At 34.1% G+C, this 7707-nt stretch overlaps 1 long non-coding RNA gene across 1 annotated transcript; it reads left to right on the forward strand.

Moving 5' to 3' along the window:
• Nucleotides 1–2096: 2096 nt before the first annotated feature.
• Nucleotides 2097–7079, forward strand: LOC114257653 (uncharacterized). Its single transcript, XR_014344206.1, has 3 exons — nucleotides 2097–2534; nucleotides 4336–4399; nucleotides 6316–7079. It is a non-coding gene; the product is annotated as an uncharacterized LOC114257653 (long non-coding RNA).
• The last annotated feature ends 628 nt before the right edge of the window (nucleotides 7080–7707 follow it).

Raw genomic sequence — 7707 nt, forward strand, 5'->3', positions numbered from 1 at the left:
AAAAAATGTGACTTTTTGAGACGGTACAACTTGCCGTCGCGAAAAATGTGCCTTTTCGAGACGGCACAACTTGCCGTCGCAAAAAAATGTGACTTTTTGATAAAAAAAAATAATAATATAATTTTTTTCATTAAAATAAAAACAAAACAAATAAATTTTCAATCTATAACTAAAAATGATTTTTTTTTAAAAAAAATTCATTAACTACAAAAAAAATTTATTTTAACAAAAAATAGTTTTTTTTTGCTACAACAACCCCCGTCGCAAAAAAAAAAGAAAAGAAAAAGAAAAGGTTAAACCACGTTTTGTTGTTTAAATTTCATTTGTGACCGACTTTTTTTTCATTCCCGCTATGTTTCCCTCCCTCCTTTTTTTTTCCACTCCCCCCATTTTTTTTCCATTCCCGTTCTGTAACCCCCCCAACCCAAACAAAAAATTCCCAATCTCAAACCACCCCGCCCAAAACCAAAAATCCCTAATCTCTTCTTACCCCCCTCTCTGCCTTTTTTCACCCATTTTTCATCTTCCTCTCTCTCTTCTCTTTCACTCATCACTCTTCTCTGTCTGTCTGTCTGTCTATCTGTCTCTCTTTCTCTCTGTGTGTCTCTCACTCATCTATCTCTTCTCTCATCTCTTTTCTCAACTCTCTTCTATCTATCTCTCTCATCTCTTTCTCTTTGTGTCTCTCATCCATCTCTCTTCTGTCTATCTCTCTCATCTCTCTGCCTCTCTCTTTTCTCTTTATCTCTCTCGCTCATCTCTCCCTGTCACTCTCTCATTTATCTCTTTTCGCTCTTTTTTGTTCTCTCTCTCTCTGTCTATATCTTTTTACCCATTTTTTCATCTTCCTCTCTCTCTTCTCTTTCTCTCTCTCACTCATCACTCTTCTCTCTCTGTCTATCTGTCTCACTCTCTCTGTGTCTCTCACTCATCTATCTCTTTTCTCATCTCTTTTCTCTCCCTGTCTCTTTCACTCATCTCTCTTCTTTCTATCTCTCTCATCTCTCTCTGTCTCTCTCGCTCATCTCTATCTCTCTCATCCCTCATCTCTCTCTGGCTCTCTCGTTATCTCTCTTCTCTCTCTGTCTTTTTTTCTATCTCTCACTCTCTATCTCTTTATCTTTTTGTCTCTCTCTCCCTCTCTCTCTCTTCTCTTTCTCTCTCTCTCTCTCTCACACTGTGTTCGTGTTGCTCACTCTCTGCCTTCCGTCTTCTCTATTTACTGAGCTCCCTCTCGATTTATCTATCCACTACAAGAAAATGCACTTTTAGCGACCACTGTGTCCCTCTCTCGCTCATCACTCTGTCTCTGTCTCTCTCTGTCTCTCTTCTATCTGTTTCTCATTCATCTCTCTCTCTCACCACCCATCTCCTTTACCACATTTACCACTACTGCAAACGTCATTCCACTACCACCATTACTACTACTGTCGCCACTTCACCTCTATGACTACCATTACTACTACCATTGCCACCACTCCACTACCACCACTACCATTACTGCCATTACTACTACCATTACCTCTCCTTCACCCTTGTCACTCCATCTACTCTACCACTACCACAACTTCACCACTAATCTCCTTCGCCATCACCACCACCACTACCACCATCATCTCTTATCCACCACCTTCACCACTACTGCCGCTCTCTCTCCTCTACCACAAAAAATTAGTTTATGATTTTTAATAACCAAAAAAAATGGGCCGCAGAAAAATATTTTTCATTGACCACGAAAAATTAACTTTTATTTTAGTGGAAAATATTTTTCATTAAAATATTACCCCTACTTCTACCAAATAAAAAATAATAATATTTTTTTTCATTAAAATAAAAATGAAACAAATAAATTTTCAATCTTAGTAACTAAAAAAAAAGAATTTTTTTTAAAAAAATTCATTAACTACGAAAAAAGATATATTTTAACAAAAAATAAAATTTTTTGACGACGGCAACCCTCGTCGCAAAAAAAAAAAAAAATTAAACGTCGTTATTTTGTTATTTAAATTTCATTTCTGACAAAAAAAAAATTATTTTTTATTTTTTATTTTTTATTCCCGTTCCTTTTTTTTCCATTCCCGCCCCCCAACAAAAAATCCCCAATCTCAAACAAATATCCCTAATCTCTTCCCCTTCCTCCCCCCAAAACAAAAAATCCCCAATCTCAAACCCAAAAATCCCTAATCTCTTCTTACCCCCCTCTCTCTCTCTCGATCAACGGCGAACGGCGTTGGAGCAGCGTCGGAGGAGGAGAGGGAACAACGTCGGAAGAGGAGGAGCAGCGTCGGAGGAGGAGCAGATCTTCCGATGTTGCCTGGCCTCCCCAAGTCCTACCCTGTCACTCCTTCTTGTATTCATAGTTTTATCATAAAATAGTATCTGATAAACAGGTTGGAGGTGTTCATTCACATCTTATTTCTCGAGTTCAAAGGGACAAAAGTAGAGTTGGGTGCTTTATGTCCCAAAATGACATTATGACGACAGTGTTTCCAATGTTCCAGCTGCACATTGAACCACATCTTGTTCATGCACATGTTAGTAGATTCGAAACCATTTGAGGCTTATTATTGTTGCATAATTTATTGTTTCATGTTTTTTTGTCAAAGAAAGAAAAATCATTTTTCACTTTGAAATATTTTAAAGGTTGCCATGGCTTTTTTATATTTGACTATTTTGAACTTTTTTTTTTTTTTTTTTTTATCAAATCCAGTTTAATTTTTTTTTTATCATTGATTCAGAAGTATCATAATTTTGTGCAAAAATTTTGATATATGATATTTGTGAGATTTAAACCAGGGTAATATTGATGTAGTGGCTACATATATCAAACCTTTAGAATTACTCACTGCAGGTTATGGTGGATAATTTCTTATATGCATGCATTGCCTTATCTTTTGCTAATTATTAGAATTATTCTTTAGCAGTAACAGGCGTGAAGGCGAACTATATCAATTTTATGGACCATTCCCAATTTTATGACACGAAATATATGCTGGTTCAGTCTTTTCTGACTTTATTTCAATTGTTATTTAGTCAGTTTCTCTCTGTTTTACTGTGATTTTGGTTATTATTCCTGACAATAAGGTCCTTGGAGTCTATGGTAGGGGCTGGTTTTTACATGGCTCACCATTGCAATTGATTATGATAAATCATTACTATAATGCACACTGACAATGTGTTGTCAACCCAACACAGTAATGTACAATTACAAGGAAACTTCCCCCCCCCCAAAAAAAAAGAAAGAGAGAGAGGAGAGAGAATCCCTTGAGTAGTGGAAAAGAAATAATTAATCTATGCTAAGGTAAGAGAAGCCCTTGAGCAGTGGAAAAGAAATAATTAACCTATGTTAAGGTAAATGATTAATTGTGTTGTAATATTCTATTATTTTATGGCATTTTGTTTATCATGTGTTGTGGGAGATCTATTAAATTAATATAATAATTATATATTATGAGAAAAATATAAATTATGATAAGATAATGTAATCATCGTATTGTTATTAAACAAAGATTTAACCCTCCCTGAAACATGCCGCAAAATCAGTATTGCTAGAGATTAAAACCCAAATACAAAAAAATATATATAAAAAATTAGTGTGATCTAAATTTATTTTAAATATGATCACACTTGAAATGAATTTGAATTATACATTAGTTTTTTAGATTTTTTTGTTATTCTTAGTCATTGTTCTTTGTCTTTTTTTTATTCTTATTTTTGTTATAGTGCACCACTAGGATTTGAATAAGAAAATTATTATAGCACTCATTGTTGCTTCAACTCTCCTTTGTGGAATTTTGCTGTCTCTGTTTTGTTTCTGGATCTATAGACACAAAAACTTGAAGAACTCCATTGCAAAAAGCCAACAGAGCCATGGTATCTTCTTTATAAATAAAATCTCATTCACTATTCCTTCAAGATTCTTGAGAAAATATAGCTACCCCTGTGATGCTTCTTGTTCACCTTATGTGATTTTTTTTTTCTCTTTAAATTTGAATTTGAAGATGCTGTAAATGGAATTTCACTGGGTCCAATTTTTTTTTTTTTTCTCTTTTTCTCGTTTCGACTTATGGATTGTTTTAATTACCAATTCAAATTGCAAAGTGCGATGGATTGGTTAAGTAAAATTGAGCATCAAAATATTGTTTCGCTATTGGGTTACTGCATTCATGGCGAGGCAAGGTTTCTTGTTTATGAGATAATGCATAATGGGTCTTTGGAATCCCAATTGCATGGTATTTAAAAAAAAATTAAAAAAAAAGTTAAAAAAAAAAATTCACTGTCCACATGAATATGCTATTTTTTTTTTCTAACTTATATTTTTTATTGATATTTTAGGCCCATCTCATGGATCGACGTTAACTTGGCATCTCCGGATGAAAATTGCTCTAGATGTTTCAAGGTATGCCAATCTTCCAATATCTTGTTATTATATGCATCTGTAATTTCAGAAAGTACCAGGTCTATTATGTTATTTTACTTTTGAAAGTGAACCCACTCTTGATTGCCTTGATGAAACTATGTTATCAATAACTTGGCACACACATTATATTGGAGTCCTTTCTGACAGAGGGATACATCTGCGTAGGTATGTCTAATAACAATTAGTTTTATTGAGAAAGATTGATCAACTAGAGATGCCCCGGTTCTATTGTTTTGTTTATTTATGAAATTTTGCCCATTTAATACGTGCTTTCAACTTAATGCAAGTTATAGGGGTCATTATTTTCAAATATGGCTTTGTCTTATACTTTGTTCACTTCTATATAAAGTTGTAAACATTGTGCAATGGATTTTCTTTAGATGGAATTTTTTTGTACTTTTGTTCTTTTACAAAACCCAAAGGAAATTAAATTGTTGAAGAAACTTGTGAGGTTGAAAAATTGTTCATCCTTACCTATCAGACCATGTGATCATCATTCAAAACAACATTTTTATTGATTTGAATCTGAATATTTCATATTTATAAGATATATTTAACATCTAAGTGTGTAGATAAATTTTTCTCACCAAGCAAAGATTTTAGTTGCCTCTAATACTCTTCAAATCAACAAAAATGTTAACTCTAAAATTCTCTGAATGGAATTATTATTATTTTACTTGGAAAATGCCCCAAAAAATCACCCACTTTCAAAAAAGACAGATCAACTGCAAGTTCTCCATAGGGGTGTTCTCCTCTTTTTAAAATTAACTTTGACACCAAAACACAACACATACAAACAACAACAATAAAAAGGTTAAATAAGCTTTTGCTTTTCTTCAACTTTTTTTGACTTTAATTATTGCGGTGGGGAAAGTGAACCCTTAAACAACAAGTAGACATCAGAAATTGAAAATTGAGAATCAAAGCTAAGATGGAAAAAACAAATCTGCAGCTACTTGTCTTTTCCATCAAAGAAAAATGGAAAAGTAGAATAGAACACGGAACTCATGATTGTTATATGAGTTTCCATTCTTATATATTCTTGTTTCCAGATCTAGCATATAGCAAAAAAGTTTAAAGTGATCATATATGGTCTGTTTGGTTGTTGCGAAAATGCTAAAAGTCAAGGGAAAAAAAAAATCATATATTGAAGATATCAAAAGAAAAATTAGTTAGTTTTATCTCCTCATTGTTGATAAATGTGCAATTGCCTTCAATATTACTGGTTAACCAATCTACCAAACCTGTCCAATTTGATAGAGGAACATTCATATTGCACGTATCCTGCATAACTTCCAAACCCTGTAGTAGAATGGACAATTAAAAAACAAGTGATTATGATCCTCAGTCCTAGTATCACAGAGACAGTAAATAGCAGAGTTCCTAGTACCAAATACTACAAGTCTCAAGAGTGTTCAGTCTATTATGAATGGCAACCCAAACCACAGTACTGATTCTAGGAATAAGAATCTTAGCCCAAGCAACTCTAGAACCATGAATTCTCCACTCATTCCAGGCAGACTTTATAGAGAACTGCCCATCAGAAGATGCAGCCCCACCACCTTATCAGCCACTAATGAAGGCTTCATATCCTCAGTTATAGCAGCCTTAATCTCATCCAACTCCCAAGTTTGACAAACAAGTCAATTCCACCTAGAACCATGAATAACAATCTCCTCTAGGTCGATTGTCTTTAGTTATTATGGTATTTAATTCCTGCTATTTGTGCTGAATAGGTTAAGATAGCTCTTCTTGGCCAATTTTTTTTGTAATAATGATTAAAATCCCATTCCTATAGTTCCTATAGACAGTTCACAACTTTCTTCGGATTGTCCATTAAAAACTCAGTAGATCATTTTTTTTCTCCAACTAAATTGTTGATTTGTTGTTTACAGGCTGTTAGTCAGGAAATTCGAAAAATATTGACATAGAGAGCAGCCTCATTCAACATTGCCTTGGACGATGTGTCTATCACAGGCCTAACTTTTGGGAAGGAGTTTACAGCTGCAATTGAAGCAAAACAAATTGCTGCAGAAGAAGCTGAGAGGGCCAAGTTTGTTGTTGAGAAAGCGAGCAGGACAAAAAAAGTGCTATTATTAGAGCCCAGGTGAGGGAAGTGCTTTTCAACTTCATCCATGTGTTTATATGAGCTCTCTCTTTCTCTCATATTGTTGTCAAAAATATTTAATATCCAAGGTGAAGCCAAGAGTGCTCAACTGATTGGTGAAGCCATTTCCAAAAATCAGTCATTTCTTACACTCAAGAAAATTGAAGTTGCACGGGATATTGCACAGACAATATCTAAATCTGCCAACCCTCTGTTCTTAAACTCAGATGACCTTTTGCTGAACCATCAGGGGATGAATGAATGTTTAAATCTAAAGATTCAGACTAGGCATCAGAAAATGAAGAGCAATTGTAATTTGCATAGATTGAATTGATTCTTTGTGTATGGATTAGTAGCCTTCTTTAAATATCAATTTGATTTATTTGTTGTTCCCGGCAGAGTGGAACACATTGCTATTATGTAAGCAAAAACAATTGTAGTTTCTGATATGGTGTATTATTCTGTTCTTTAGGTTGAGCCAGATTACAATTGATTAGTAGCCTTCTTTAAATATCAGATTTTAAATAGTGGGATAATTTTTATTGTTATGAATTTTTATTTATGTACTGTTATGAATGGAACAATATTATGAATTTTCATTATGTGCAAACTTTTGTTTATGTATGTATTTATATTATTATGTAATTATCAATTTTTTTTTAGTTATTTTTCATTTAATACAGGTTATTTTCATATTTTTAATAATTTAATACAATTTTTTTTTGAGACGGTAGCACAAACACCGTCTCAAAAAGAAAATTGAACCAGGGTTTTTTGTGACGGCAGCTTTACTGTCGCAAAAGACAGGGAAATTGGTTGAAAAGTAGGGCCTTTAGCGACGGTGTTATTGCCGTCGCCAATAGTCCTTTAGCGACGGCATCAGGTGTTGTCTCAAATAAACTTTTAGCGACGGTATTTTTTGCCGTTGCAAAAAACCCTTTTAGCGATGGCAACAATGTGCCGTCTCAAAAAAACTTAGATTTTCACGCGTTATTTGCGACAGAATTTTTCTGTCACAAAAAAGGCATTTTTCCATCGCAAACAAAAGGCGACGGCATAAAACCCTTTTGCAACCCCCCCTTGCCGTCGCAAAAAGCCATTTACCGTCGCAAAAAACCTTTTGAGACGGCGTTTGGAGTATTTGCGACGGCGTTTTACTGTCGCAAGAAAGCAATTTTTT

This window comes from Camellia sinensis, chromosome 11 (genome assembly GCF_055761805.1).
Source record: "Camellia sinensis isolate YWXY chromosome 11, ASM5576180v1, whole genome shotgun sequence".
In the NCBI taxonomy this organism is placed as follows: Eukaryota; Viridiplantae; Streptophyta; class Magnoliopsida; order Ericales; family Theaceae; genus Camellia; species Camellia sinensis.